The sequence below is a fragment of the Equus asinus genome, chromosome 10 (genome assembly GCF_041296235.1).
Source record: "Equus asinus isolate D_3611 breed Donkey chromosome 10, EquAss-T2T_v2, whole genome shotgun sequence".
Lineage (NCBI taxonomy): Eukaryota > Metazoa > Chordata > Mammalia > Perissodactyla > Equidae > Equus > Equus asinus.
The window spans coordinates 43072184-43088380 of record NC_091799.1 but is presented as its reverse complement, the minus strand read 5'-3'; the positions used below and the strand labels follow the sequence as shown (position 1 = coordinate 43088380).

The 16197-nt window shown below is 41.1% G+C and overlaps 1 long non-coding RNA gene across 1 annotated transcript in view; it reads right to left on the bottom strand.

The window, feature by feature from the left end:
• Positions 1–549: 549 nt before the first annotated feature.
• LOC139046364 (uncharacterized) overlaps positions 550–16197 on the bottom strand; it is a 35266-nt gene continuing 19618 nt past the window's right edge. The window contains exon 4 of the long non-coding RNA XR_011506315.1: positions 550–14228. This is a non-coding gene — a long non-coding RNA (uncharacterized lncRNA). The remainder of the gene's footprint in view (positions 14229–16197) is intronic.

Below are 16197 nucleotides of genomic sequence, written 5' to 3'. Positions count from 1 at the left end.
GAAGAACAATGGAAAGAGTAAATATGTGGGTAAATGTACAGGAATATTGAATGCAACATTGATGCTATCTTGTGTGATCTAAAAGATGTGTAGAATAATACAAAATACGGGAGTGGGTAAATGGAATCAAAATGTTCTGAGGCCCTAGCACTGTCAGTGAAGTGATAAAAGTACTAATTTATATTAAACTGTAATAAGTCAAGTTTGCATGTTCTAATTGCTGGGCTAGCCATTAAAGACACAGTAAAAAAAAAAATATATATATATATATATATACATATATATATATATGCAACTTAGAAGCTGATTGAGACGGAAAGTGAAGTCGTAGCAATAAAAGAACTTTATTAGTCCAAAAGAAGGGAAGAAAGAAGGAAAAAACACATACAAAACAGGCGGAACAGATAGAAAAAAAATTCAACTATATGCATAAGCTAAAATACTTAAAAATATATCATTTACATAAATATAAATATTAAATACTCCTAGTAAAAAACAAAGATTGTCAAATTGAATAAAAACAAAATATAAAACCTAGTCATAGGCGCTTATAAGAGTCTTAAATATAGAGACACAGAAAGATTGAAAGTAAAAGGATAGAAAAGATATATCATATAAACACTAACCAAAAGAAAGTTGATAGCACTATATAAGTAGCAAAGTAAATTTTAAGATAAAAATCATTGCCAGAAATACATACTTTTGATGATAATAAAAGATTCAATTCACTAGAAAGAGATAACAATTTCTGAGTTTTTATGCTTCCAATAATATAATTTCAAAATATATAAGGCAAAATTTAACAGAAAAGAAATAGTTAAAAGTGCATCATTGTGGATAACTTTAACATACTTCTCATAATAACAATAGAATAAGCAGGGAAAAAATCAGTAAGACCTAAATAATGCAATTAACAAATTTAACCAAATTGACAAATTTAGAACATTGCAGACAAAGATGGAATACATTTTTTTCAAATATGAGGAAAACTTACTAAAATTGGCATATACTAGACCATAAAGCAAGCCTTAACAAATTTCAAGACTTAAAATCACTTAAAGTATGTTTTCTCACCACGGTGGAAATAAGTTAGATATCAGTTACAAAAAGGTGACTCAAAAATTCCAATTCCCATATTTTTGGAAATTAAGCTATATGATTCTAAATAACCCATGGGTCAAAGAAGTAATGATAATGAAAATTAAAACATATTTTGAATTGAATGATAATTATAGAGCTTATGAAACCTTGAGAGGTTAGGTTAAAACTGTACTGAGAGTAAAATAGATCTAAAAGCTTATATTAGAAAATAATAAGGGCTAAGAATCAATGACCTACATATCTCAAGTCCTTAGAAAAAAGAATGGCAAAATAAACTCTAAAAAAGTGAAAGGAAGAAAATAATGAAGAGGATAAATTAATGAATAGAAAACAAATATACAAATAACAGAATCAACCAAACCAAAGGTTGTTTCCTTCAAAAGACTGACAAAATTGATAAACTCTTGGCAAAACTTATCAAGAAAAAAGAGAGATGGACAAATTTGCAGTATCAGGAGTGAAAAAGAGAACATCACTACAGGACCTACAGAAATTCAAAAGCTAGGAATAGGATATTATGAAAAGTTTTGTGCCACTAAATCTGACAACTTTGATGAAATAGACAAATTCCTAGAGCACAGCTTTCTCAGACACCCACAAAAAATTAAAAATGTAAATATGCCTATTTCTATTAAATAAACTGAATCTGCTATTAAAAAAAACATCCCACAGAGAAAACTCCAGGCCCAGATGGCCTCACAGGTAAATTACCCCAAACATTTAAGAAAGAAATGAAACATTTAAGAAAGAAATGAAGAGATTTTATACAATCTCTTCCAGAGTATAGAAAAAGAGGTAATACTTTCTAAATCATTTTTGTGAGAACAGCATATCCTTGATATCTTCTTACTCTGAAGATCTATGTAATAACTGTTGGATGTATGATAGTTAATAATTTATTAAGAACTCACTATAATATGCCAGGAACCACTCAGTGCCACTTCAGGAGGCACTGCCCGTCTTTTTTGCTACCCTAATAGTTAGGACACTTTTATTAATATTGAATAAAATTTTCCTTTGAGTAGCTTCCTTCCATCAGTTCTGTTTCTATCCTAAATGTGTGACATTTGGATGAGGTGGTTTAAATTGGGCACATTTTAACGCAGTTAAAAAAAATGAATTATCTGCCCTTTTGGGGGAGGAGGATCAAGTAACGTGCAAAACAGACTACAGACATCCTTACTCCTTCTCCAGACTTTACATTATCACCAACCCCCAACTCCTAGAGTGTCAAGGTAAGGTAAGAGAAAGGCTCACAGTGTGTCTGTTTTACACTTTCCTTGAGAAAGATGCAGTGGAACAAAGAAAGTAAAGAAAGAGCTTTCCAAATAATGATGGAGACTCTTGGCTGTGTTGTATTTTATACTTTACAAAGTGTTTTGATGTCTCCTTTGTTATTTATAAGAATCCTGTGACAGAAGCAGGGCACTTATTATTCTTAGTTTTACATGGAAAGAAATTGAACCCAGGATATTGGCCCAAAGTCACATAAGTAATGAGTGATAAGGTGGGTTTTAAACCTAATGCCTTTTGACCCCTAATCCTATCCACTAAACCTATCCACTATAGCACATAGCCCTCAAATGCTTCAGTAATGAAAGTAATGCATTTGGGGATGCTTTAACTATCCAGCGTTATTCAATCTGGAAAGATAAAGGTTAAAGAGGGATAGATTGAGAGAAGGCAAAGAAAAATTATTCTCTCTTGCTGACAGCATGGATAATAGCCACTTTCTGCATGTGTCCTTCATGTAGGCAAGACACAGGCTACCTTATACATCAAAGAGAAAGCACATAAGGACCCTTAGCCTCCAAGACATCTTTCCCAGCAGCCTGAAATGTGTTCCCTTAGCATGATGGCATTGAAGAGCATCATCTTCCTTGCCGGCTAATATTCCTTCTACAATTCTGCCTTCTTGGATCATCCTCTACTTAGTCACAGAAACTAGATTAGATTTTCTTCAACCACTTTCTCTCCCTCACCCTTTACACTAAACATTCAACAATTATCAATTCTAATTAAGTCATTCATTCAACCAATAAAGGTTTAAGAGCCAGCCATGTGCCAAGCCCACCTGATATCCTTCTTGACATACCACATTGCATAATAATTTGTACTTGAGCATTTCTCTCGGTAGACTCAAAGACACTCCTGGGCAGACGCATATCTTATACATCTCTGCTTGCCCGGAACCTAGCACAACCCACAGCACATAACCAGCCATCAGTAAATATCTGAAGGGAAAGGAGTGAACTCCGCTCCCTTCTCCATGCCAGAGCTACTTACTGACCATCTCTTCCTGGACCCCTGCCATTGCCTCCAGGCTTTCCCCTCCTCCCATCATACTACTGCCTGCCCTAAAAGGATGTCTGTAAAACACAGATTTGAGTTCTGTGAATGTCTTACCTCTGCTGAAAAAATCTTTAAGTTCTTTAGCGTTGTCCCCATCCAGGCCACCTCCCCCTTGGCGGTGGCACAAGCACCCTCTACAAGAGATCTGGCTGTACACTTCAGCCCTGACCTCCTGGCCGCCTTACCCAACCTGCCACTCCCTTTGCCTGTCCCAAAGGCAGGTCTGGTCCTGTCTCACTGCCTGCTGCTTTGAATGGTGGGCCTCCTTGTGCTGTGGCTCTGGGCCTGGGCCTGCCTTCACATCCTGGAAGCACTCTATGGATGCTCTCCATCTCTGCCCCACATCTGGGGGTGGGCTCTGACTGCCACAGCTCCGCACCAGGCCCAGGCTCTAGATGCCCACTTGCCCAGCAGGACAATGAGGTAAGAATAGCATGTTAGACTCACAATAATCTAGTCACAGTTCAGCCTCCTCCCTGTGACCTCAGAAAACCTATATTTCAGCCACCTGAGAATATTTACCACTTCCTCAATGTGTTACATTCACATATGCTTTAACATATGCTCTTCCTGTTGCCTTAAATGGCTCATCTCCTCCTCCCCACACGCAGCCACCTTTCATCTGCCTCATCTGCCTGTGGAACTCCTATTCATCCATCAAGGCCCAGCTCAGATTTCATCTTCTCTCTCCCTGAGCCCCAGTCAGAATTAAACGTGGTTTTGCTGGTTATACTTCTACTCTAACACCAATCTCATTTTACTCTGACGTTTGCATATGTCCGTCTCTGCCTCAGATCAGGAGCTCCAAGAAGATGGGGACCTTGTCCTTTCTGTTTTATATACCTAAAGACTAGCTCCGTGAATTAAAAGCAGGAACTGTGCCATCACTGAATGAATGAAGCTCGTAGGTATTTACAAATTATCTTTTAATAAACTTATAAATGTTTTAGAGGTAGCTTCTATTTGCTACACGCTTGAACACCAATACCCACTATTTCTGCCGTCATCCACATGAGGGTATACACTGAGTCACTGATTCATTCATTTCTGAATCCTTAATATTGCAACACAGTGGGCTAGATGCTGGGGATTTGAAGTAAGTAAAACATAGACCCTGCCTTCAAGGAGCTCAGATTCTCCTGGAGTCAATTGTAAAACAATGCGAAGGTACATTAATAGACATATGCTTAGAATAACACATTTCAAAGAAACATATTCTTTTAAAACAATATGAAGTTCTCGTGCTTGTGATAAATGTTATTTAGTGGCTGGTAACACTGTAGAAATTTGGAACTGGTTCCGTCACCAGCCATTTCATTGTCTGGTTGACTTTGCTTGACACCAAGATCATCAGGCAAGCTTTTAGTAACGTTTCTTTAAAGCTGAAAATGTGAGTTTCCACCTGAAAGAAATGATGACTCCTTTTCCAAAGACAGAGATAATTGTTAGCAATTTCAGAAGGTGAACTAGGAAAGAATTAATTCGCACATGGTTCTCATCTGTCCGATGGAGATGGAAGGTTTATATAGGCTTGGCTAGTCCCCATGGCAACAGCCTTTCTCCTGGGTTACCATAGGAATGGCGAAGGCCTTTCTAAACCTCCATTAGCAGTGCCTAGGCTGGCAGCAGTCAGAAACGTCCGCTGAGGAAGACACAGCAAAGCGTCAGCGAGGGCGTCGGGGAATTAATTTCAGCCTAGAGTAGCTGCAGGTCTGTTTAGCCCCACCTCTGCTGCTATGAAGACTAGATCACACTCTAAGCGGTCCGACGCCTTGAACGCTTCACATGAAGGGGGTTTCACAATCTAGCCACTCACTTCAAAAGATATGACTCAATTTCAAAAGATTTTGAGAGACTAGGAAAAAGTCTGTTGTGACAAAGCCTCACACAGGAGAGGTATATGCTTTTTTATTTCCAGGACAGGGCATTTTATAAAGCCATATTAATAATTAATACAGTGATGGGTGGTGTGATGGTTACACAACAATGTGAATGTTCTTAATATTACTGAACTGAACACTTACAAACTGTTACGATGCTAAATTTTATGTTATATGTATTTTACCACGATTAAAAATTTTAAAAACTAATACAGTTATAATTATAATACTACCATTATTGAGCATCTTCTATATCTCAGGCACTTCCGATGTCCTATGTCCCATCATCCCACAGGTCTCTGAGTAATTATTCCTACACTGAAGATTATTATTATCCCCACATTGCAGATGAGGAAACTGAGGCTGAGAGAAATACAGTAAGTTGCTCCAGGGTGCACAGCTAGGACGTGGTGGGGACAGCAGTCAACCCCAGGGCTCTCTGACTCTGGAGTCTTGGCCCTTAACCACACAATGTCAACAACAACAAAAAACTCTCTTAAAAAGTTGCATTGTGTAAAGATTAATAACTCCTGGCACTTTCAAACATCAATCTGTGTAAAAAAAGCCAACCACTAAAATTTATAGGAAAGTTGCATATAGGGAGAAATTGTTTAGTAAATAAACTGAAAAATGGTAGGTAATTTTAGGCACTGGAAAACCCTTTCTCATTGGGGCAAAGTAAATTACCAGGTTTCATTCTAGAAAATGTGAAACGCATGTGGTTGTAGAAATCTCCTCTTTGGGCTTTGGTCAAACTGTAAGGAAGAAATATTAAAAAAGGGAACTCTGGAGAGAAGGAATTCTGAAAACCCTAGGGGATTTCTTTAGTAGCAAGAAGGAAGCCAACATTAGGAATTGGTTCTTTAAAAATAAGCCTTTGGGGGGACCAGCCTGGTGGCATAGTGGTTAAAGTCGTGCGCTCTGTCTTGGCAGCCTGGAATTCACAGGTTCAGATCCTGGGCACAGACCTACACACTGCTTATCAAGCCCTGCTGTGGTGGCATCCTACATATAAAATAGAGGAAGTTTGGCACAGATGTTAGCTCAGGGACAATCCTCCTCACACACACACAAAATAAGCCTTTGGGGCATGCCACCAGAGAAGAGATGTGCCCTCCTTCGAGGTTTCTTCCACATGCCAACCATAGCTGTGAAGGACAGTAACTGGGCTCCTTCTGCCAAGAGCCAAAAATCTAGGTGCCAGCCCCTGAAGCTCTCAACGCTCGTGTGGGTAAATGGGAGAAGGAATTACATTTTTTTCTCTTCAAAGACATGAGTGGAAAAGAGGATACGAATTAGCAAGCAATGAAAATATACCAAATTGCATCTACTTTTCTTTATTATTTTGCTTTTGAAGTACAGTTTCTTAAATATCTGGTAGCGTTTCTCTTTGGCTGCTTTGATAATTGTTTGTTTTAAGAAGTAAAATTGAGAGGATATGGGGAGTTGTTTAATGGGTACAGAGTTTCAGTTTTGAAAGATGAAAAAGATCTGGAGATCTGTTGCACAATAATGTGAATGAACTTGACACTACTGAAATGTACACTTCCAAATGGCTAAGGCAGTAAAATTTATCTTACGTGTTTTTTACCACAATTTTTTTAAAAAAGGTAAAACTGATGACATCCGTCTTAGTTAGTTCAGGCTTTTGTAACAAAATACCACAGACTGGGGGCTTCAGCAGCAGGCATTTCTTTCTCATAGTCCTGAAAGCTAGGGATTCCAAGATCAGGTGCTGGGAAAAATCCCTTCCTGAGGGACCCGTCTTCCTGGCTGGCGGGTGGCCATCTTCTGGCTGTGTCCTCACAAGGCAGAGAGAACGAGCTCTGCTCTCTTCCTCTTCTTAGAAGGATACTAATCCCATCACGGGGGCCCCACTCTCTTGAACTCACTAAATCTAGTTGCCTCTTGTAGTTGGCATCGAGAAAGAGAGAGCTCTGGGCACCCTCATCCCCTTAACAGACAAAACCCAGGACTCTCTTTCTTGGCTCTCATGTCGCCCTCACTTCCAGTCCTGCTTCTGCCTCACTGCCTGCCCTCTCGCTCTGCCTTACCCATCACAGTGATAATAGACATGACTTCGTTGAACTTTACCCTTAACTCTTCTCTGGGTCCTCATGTTGAACTTGCCCTCAGGTTAGATAGACTTCTGACCACTCTGAGCTGCCATGCGGGCCCAGGCCTCTGAATCCTACCCCACCATGAGGGCCCACCCTAGCCCACTTCAGAAGTGGGATGTATTACACATGAAGCCAAAGGCATTATCAATACACTGGACACAAAATTATAAAGCAGCAAGCTACATTTTATCAAGAATAACTTTAAAACTTTGCTCTTTTATTCACTAAATTGATTGTTTCAATCTACAATTCAAGAAGATGTGGCTTGATGGCAGTTCATATGATATAGACTTCAGGCTTTTATTGACCATTTCTGACAATATTAACTGTCAATATTAACCAACAGTGTAATAAGGTCACTCAGATCATCAACGTTATGTTTGGCTACATCAGAAAGTCTTCAAACTTTTTTAGTGAAGGGACGAAGAGTAAGCCTTTTAGACTTTGCAGGCCATACAGTCTCGCAGTTACTCAACTCTGTCCTCGTCTCTCAAAAACAGCCAGAGACAATGTGTCAAAGAATGGGTGTGGCCATGTACTCATAAAACTTTAGTTACACAAACCGGGTCAGTCTGCTACAAAATACAGAGCCAAGATCAAGGAGTTATTATTCTCACTGCACCCTGCAGGCATCAAGCCCACTCTTGAGTTTATCTCTGGGCTCTAAAAGTTTAATTGGTCAGAGACAAAAGAATAGAGACATTCCTATTGGTCAATATTGGTTTCTTAATCCATCAGTCTATTGGTCGGTATTGGTTTATTAATCCATCATTCCCAAGCACAGTTTTTCAAGTCAGCTAAGAATCTACCTAGAAGCACCACTGACATTCTACTTGAACTTCTCCATCTGGGCCCCAAGGAGAGCATGGCTGTCCTCGTCAGAGCCTTGCTGGAATCAGACCACCCAAGCCTACCACAGCCCTCTGCCAATCAAAGAAGTAAGAGAGGTGACTGTGTGGCATATTGGTCCTTAGCAAACTCGTGTAGCTTCTGAGGACCGTCAGTTCCTTTAGAGTGCTTACCAGGGGATCTTTTAATAGACTGTCCTAGCTTCTTAGCTGCAAGATGGCAAATCTATGGACAGAAGTCACAAACTGGTGGCCTGTTGGCCCTATCCATCTACAGACTTCTTCAATTCAGCCTGTACAATATATTTTTGTGTTTAAATAGTTATCGCTATTTGAAAATTTAAAAAATTTAACTTAAAGATGTTGAAGCTCTAGCAATTCTGGGCATGGCGACAACCAGCTGGAGCTCAGTAACACCTGTGTCTTTAAGAGAGAGCCGGCCCTTTCCAGCTCAGTAGGCTCTCCAGCCACCCTGCTTGACTCTTACTTATTTTCTGGTCTTCATAAACATTTAAGTTGACAATCCCTCCACATAACCCACTTTTCCCCTTTTAGAAAATCATGACTACGCTTAGCCGATTCCAGTCTTCTGACACATCCCCCATTTTTCACAGCTCCTCCGAGATAAGCAAAGTGGCCCAGTAATCTCATTTGCAAGGTCTCGCGGTTCCCCAGCATAGTGTTCCTGGGCAGGAGGCTTGAACTCTGTGCCCACTCACAGCCTCTTCAGCAGTTTGACCTTCGATGGTTGTTTGTTCTCCCCTTTCCATTCATAAGGTCATTCTCCTTGGCAAAGCAGACGAAGGCCAGGAGTTTTGGAACGGCTTTGAAAGCATTTCTCCAAGGCATTTGCTTTTGCCTTTTTTACACTTCAGCTTGCTCCAAACAGACGGTGTGTCTTTTATGATGTCCTGGGCATTGTCCCCAAGTCACAGTCATTTGCACAAATCTTTTTGCTTTTCTGACGTCATTTGCACAAAGCTTCATCATCCTTGATATTCATTCTTTGGTTTTTCTGGTCATGTCCTTTGAAGATCTGGGCTCACATAGAGTTCCCTGTGAAGCCAGAGAATTCCTTCCATTTAGAGACCCTTCTGGTGCTTCCTCTTCAGGATTGTATGCAATTTCGTGGACAAAATGTCCACACAGGGACCTTCCTAACCATCGTAAGACATCTACCACTTTAGAATTTCAAGCTAGCTGAATGTTTTCTCTGGTTTGTTTTTCCTCCTGGCTAACACAAGCTCTTTCTCTCAGGTTTGTCTTTTCTGATCACAGTTACAGGAGAGGGTCTCATCACTTCAGCCACCTGCTGGGAGAAAAAAACTACGGGGCCAAGGAAAGATTTATTAGAAGCTGGGCAGAATCGGAGATTGCTTAGGTCTGACACCCTCTGGTTTTTAGCTTTATCCTTTGAATTATATGGGAGTTGAGAAGCCTCCAGGGGAAAGAACTTAAACAGATATTTGTGGCATGTCGGAGCAACTGGTGAGGTAGGGGCTCGGAAAGTAAATTGCAAGAGGACTTGCAGGATCTCTTGGAGATAATTGACTACAAAAGAAGAGAAGCCTTGCATGACTAGTCAGACAGAGATGAAGGTTGAGGGTCTGTAGAGAGAGGTTCCAAGGACCAAGATGGGGAACTTTTACTTGAACTTACTCTGACCTCTCTATCTGGGCAGACATGGGTGGCCTGGAAAGAAGGGAGCAGTGAGCGAACGAAAAGAGCTTTCTGCCAAAATTGGTTATGGGCTCCTCTAAGAGATGGGTCATGGAGGAGGAAAGGACCAGTCAGCCAGAATAGCAGTGGGCATCAAGTGATGGTATAAACGCAAGACGGGGACCATCAAGATACAAGAGCTAAATGCCTTGCTTCTTATCAGACCTACAAACTGCGTCAGGGACCTATTTCTTCCATCTGGCTGGATGTTCTTCAGGAGGCCCTTATGTCAATAATAACTTCTTTACTTTTACACTTCTGCTTTTCTCAAGATTAGACTTGTGGCTCAACATGTCTCTATTCAAGTATTTGTTCTGTGATATGTGTCACTACCATACCTCTTCCTCTGAAAACGTGCTCCTTTCTAATAAGGTGAACACCTCCATTGACATATTTAGGTATGAGGCTGCTCCCACCAAGTCTTGAGACCCCTAAAGCTATACATCCCTTCTTGTATTAAAATATCAAAAGTATTCTATTTCACAGTACTAATAAATCTTTCCAACCCCTTGCCCAGTTTTCACCTCTCATTTCCTGCACTTTTTCCCTTCAGTCTTATGCTTCTGGGTGAGTAGTATCCAGAAACCATAGTATCTACAATTTTATCTGAACAGTCACTGAGGACACCCTGAGCTTGCCAGTCCTCATGTGATGATTGTTACTAATAATGGTGACGTCAGTTACCACTTCCTAGGTAGCTAGTATGTGCTGTTTATACGTATGATCTCTTATTTTTGCACAGGATATTTTCATCTCCACTTTATAGATTTAAAAAATGGAGACTCTGGAGCCTAAATAACTTGCTCAAAGTTCCAAAGTTGTCAAGTGGATGGGCTTAACAGAGTCCAGATGACATCCTCAAAAGAGATGACTGAAGAAAGTTTAATGAAAGGATTATTTTAAGTTGTGGGCAGAGTTATAGAAAACCTGCAAGGGATGATAAAGTAACCTATGGACAGAAATAGCAGAAAGTTTTTGCTATCCTTGGGCATGAAGGGGCAAGAAGGGCCTAGAACCTGGAGAGAAAGCTGTAGGAGAGGGCCACCTGTCAGGAACAGCTGTGGCCCAACTGCAGCGCAGCAGAGAGGGAGCTGGGAAAATAACTATCCTGGCCTCGCTTCCCACGCTCTGATTACCTGCCAGTACCTCCCATGGGCTAAAGCCAACAGGAGGCAAGAGAGCAAATCTTAGGTCAACCCCCAGCACTCAGAACAAGATGAAGAAGGGTGGAAAGTGGGTCTGGAGGGAAACGGAGAACATCCGTCAGAGCTGAGATTTGAACTGTGGTTTGTCTGACAAAGCCCTTGCTGTTTTCAAAATGCTATGATACCTTTATCTCAAACTGAGAGCTCGTAATTTCAGTTTCTAACACCTTGATCTCCAAATCCAAATTCCATTCTCAGACACATGTCTTAGGCAGTCACTCACTTCCCAGATAGCCCTGTTTATTCCAAACTGTTCTTCCAAATAATGAGCTAAGGAAGCGGAGAAGGAAGCCATCCTGGCACCCATAAGTGCTACAGCGTCCTACTCAGCACAGAAAAATCCCTGGAGATACTGATAACATTTGCCTACACGACTGATTCAGTAAGAGCAGGCTGTCTTAGCAGACTGGCAGGGCCCAGACACGTGCTTCAGGAAGTCAGTCCTGATTGGATGACTAGCCCAACCCATGGTCCCTTCAGATGCTTTACTCCTTGATTTTCTCTTTGCCTTTCTTCTCTACCCCATCAACCTCTTTCTTAAGGAGGAGTACCAAGAGGCATTCATCAAGCACTTTCATATTCTCCTCAATCAGGGAAATCTGTTAAAATGCCAGTGACCACTGGTTACTGATTTACTGCATAACCAACATGCCCTCATCCATGGTGGGTACCTTCCATGAGCTTCCCAAAGATCAAGAAACAGTCATTGTACTGGTCAGTTCCCAAGACAGGAATTGGGCGACTTTTTCAAGAAGGCAATATCACTGCTTTTAAAAGTGATGCGAAGTAAACATAATTATGTATGCAGAAAATCCTAAGAAATCTACAAAAAACTTCTAGAATTAGTAAGTGAATTTAGCAAGGTGACAGGGTACAAAATAAACATATAAATTCAATTGTATTTTTATAGATATCAGTGAAAAACTAGAACTCAAACAATACCAATTAAGTAACTGAAGAAAAGAGACCCTTAAATACATTTAACACATATATGCAAAACCTGTACAGTGAAAACTACAAAATGTTGCTGTAACAAATTGAGAAGACCTAAACAAATTGAGAGATAAACGTATGTTCATGAATTGCAAGGTATCAGTTCTCTCCAGATTGATTTATAGATTCAGTGTCCCCCCATCAAAACCCTAGCAGTCATTTTTTTGGAGAAATTGACACACTGATTCTAAAATGTATATGGAACTGCAAATGATCTAGATTATCCAAAACAATTTTGAAAAAGAAGCACAAAGCTAGAGGATTTACCTTACCTGACTTCAAGACTCAAAACTATAGTAATTCAGACAGTGTGACATTGGTGTAAAGATAGACAAACGGATCAATGGAACAGATTAGATAGTTCACACACAGATTTTCAACAAAGGTGCCAAGGTAATCCAGTGGGGAAAGGACAGTCCTCAACACATGTTGCAGGAAAGACTGGATATCAAATGGGAAAAGATGGACCTCAACCCTTACCTCACCTCATACCAAAAACTAACCTGAAATAGATCCTAGGACAAAACATAAAACCGAAACTACCAAACTCCTGGAGGAAAACATAAGAGAAAATCTTAGAGACCTTAAAGTAGGCAAAGATTTTTTACTCAGGACACAAAAGGTGTGAAACATAAAATAAAAAACGGATCAATTTAACAGCAACAGTCCAGGCGTTTAGGCCAGTGTGGCACATGGAAGAGTCTCTTTCTCTCTGCTTATCTTTGCCCTTGGGTTAACCAGCATGTTGGATTGACCCTTGACTGAAGCTCTTGCGTTCTAAACGGGGAGGAAAGTGCTCCAGCCTGGCTGCCAACGTTCTCTGCGTTGGATTGGGTCTCAACCCCAGCTAACAATAAAATGTGAATTTGCCTTTGTTCTGTGTAAACATATATCTTTGTAAATACATAATAAGGAAAAGAAGAGACTGAGCATGACAGAATTTATGTTTTCCTGGGTCCTAGACCAAAGTAATATCTAATGCTGTCAACGCTCCATGATGAGCACAGGCTTCTTGTACTGTTGCCGTGCTTTGTCCCATTCCATGTTTAAGAACCAGTGTCCCCCAAATGTTAAATTAGAATCCTTAAACTTAATTAATTGGAGGTCTCATTTTCTGGCCCTGTCCTGGAGAAGAAAAACTCTTCCTAAGAAGACACTTCTCCCATAACCCGCACTGCCACCTGTGGAATACAGTATTCCAGGGTTGCAGTGGATATTGTCCCCATTACTGGACCTCCAGTCCCACTAGAGGAACCAGCCCTGGCTTAACTGAGGACATGGACATTAACAAAGGTGTGCCTCTGCTTAGAGGACTCAGAAATGTTTTCACTGCATGAAACTCCCATTAAGTGCCCAAATCCCCGTTTTCAGGATCAGGACAATGAGATGCGCCATAGAAACCTAAAAGATAAAAGCAGCTGAGGCTGAAGACGTCCTTCAAAGGAAGAGCACGTATCAGTGGTCTCACAGCTATGAAGCCATTGACCCTACCCCTGGCTTCGTCTCTTGCTAGCCCTGGACCTGTGGACTTGAGTCTTCATTCTTCTGCATGAACTCAGCAATTTCCGAATTTTAGTCATGCTGAAACCTCCCCTCAGCACCTTAGGATTCTGGTAACGTCTTGAGCAGCAGAGCCATTCCTTTGGATGTAGTCCCAGCTGACCTGCTCCGCCCACACGGTGGTCGCTGTTTGCTCTCTAATAAAAGCGCAGAACTGAGGAAGCTCCTGAGGCTTTGCTGCAGCTCTGTCTCAGACTCTTCAGTTCAGCTCTCCTCTGGTCTCTGGAGACACAAGGTGGCCCTGACTTCCAGAAAATTACGCTCTAGTTAGGGAGAAACTGGAGCAAGTCTCATAATTTTTTGAGTGAAGACCTGCCCTGTTTACATGTTCCCCGTTTAATAGGAAAATGCAAACTACATGCGCCATAAATTCACATACATTCAGCACCCAAGGAACATTGCGTTTGTGCAACGTCTTCCAGTAGAGGCTGCATTCATGAGATCCTGAGTCTGAAAACAAAGTACAAAACAATTAATTAACTAACGAATTAGCAGAAACCTTACTTGAGTTCTAGATTTAAACCAAAAACATAATTACTTAAGCAGCACACTATTTTGATCTTCTTTATATGGTAGTCCCTGTTATCCAGGGGATAAATTCCAAGACCCCTAGTGGACGCCTGAAACCACGACAGAACCGAACCCTGTATGTGCTATGTTTTTCCCCTCTGTCTACATACTTATGATAAAGTTGAATTTATAAATTAGGTACAGTAAGAGATTAACAACAACTAATAATAAAATAGAACAATTGCAACAACTGTCATAAACGTTACTGTAGATCTTAGCAACCTCAGCATATGATTTTTTTTCTTGCCTTATTAGTGGAGAACTTTCACCTTTCCACTTAAAGGAAGCACTTCACGGCTTCTCTTTGGCGTATCCGAATTTCCAGCGTCACTCCTCTTGCACTTTGGAGCCGTTATTAAGTAAACTAAGGGTGACTGGAACACAAGCACTGAGATACCACGACAGTGGATCTGATAACTGAGACGGCTGCTAAGTGACTAACGGGCAGGTAGTGTCTACAGCCTTTATCTGCTCGACAAAGGGATGATTCGAGTCCCAGGTGGGACGGAGCAGGACCACTCAAGATTCCATCACTCTGCTTGGAACAGCAAACAATTTAAAACTTATAAATTGCTTATTTCTGGAATTTTTCATTTAATATTTTCAGACTGCTGTTGACAAGGGTAACTGAAACCGTAGGAAGCAAAACCGCAGATAATGAGGGATGACGGTATATCATTAAAGATTACGGTATTGCAGCTACTTTTTTATGTGTTTGCTCAGTTTTCACTTAAACAAAATAGCCCCTTCACCCAGACCTCTGGGCCACTCTTCCAGCCAGAAAGGACTCTCTACTTAACAGGCCTCAGAGATGGCATTCAAACGGGCCCTCCACCTGTTCCCAGAGCCTTGTTGGGCTGTACCATCAGCAATTCCACAGAGAAAGGATTTATAAGTACCCCATCTTCAATACAAAATCTAAGTCCTATAGCTGGTAAGTTGCAGATTTAACTCATGCTTAGCTTTCTGCCGTCCTCCTCCTCATGCCCCTCCCCCAACCTCCCTTGTCTCATTTGTGTACATGTCAATCTCCCCACCGGCTCCTAGCCTCATTGGAAAACTGTATGTCTCTTTCATCTTGAGGAGACTTCCAGCGCTGTCTAGTTCAAAGCTTTGCACACAATAAATCCAAATACACATTTTAAAATAAATTGATGGAGCCAGCCCTGATGGCCCAGTGGTTAAAGCTCAGCATTCTCACTTGGGACCCGGGTTCGTTTCCTGGTCTTGGAGCCACACCACCCGTCTGTCAGTTGCCATGCTGTGGCGGTAGCTCACATAGGAGAACCAGAAAGACTTACAACAAGGATATACATCCATGCACTGGGGCTTTGGGGAGGGATAAAAAAGAGGAAGACTGGCAACAGATGTTAGCTCAGGGTAACTCTTTCCCTGTAAAAAATAATAATAGTAAAATAAATTGATGAATACAGTAAAGCCACTTTCACAAAAATATATCCTTGGGAGCTGGATATGACCAGTAAGGGCAGCGGGCTCTTACTCCCTTGTCTGGAGTTTGGATGGATGTGAAATGCGAAATGGTCAACAGAGAAGTGGGGTTACAAAAGGCACTGTTGCCAAAAATTGGAAAGTTGCTAATGCGGGCCCAATCTTTCTCAGAGGCACTACTGGGAACTTGGGGACTACAGACCATTAAGCCTCATCTCAGTATCAGGACAACAGATGGAGAGTTTAAAGAAGGACAGAATAGTACAACACAGATAAGGTGGATGCGACACGAGGTCTCAGCTTGGCTTTCACTGGGGAGGCTGAGCCTCTGCAGCCAGGCTGAGCTCTTTGGTAAGCAGAGTCAAGGAACAGACTGTTCAACATGGTTGTACTAGGGTCA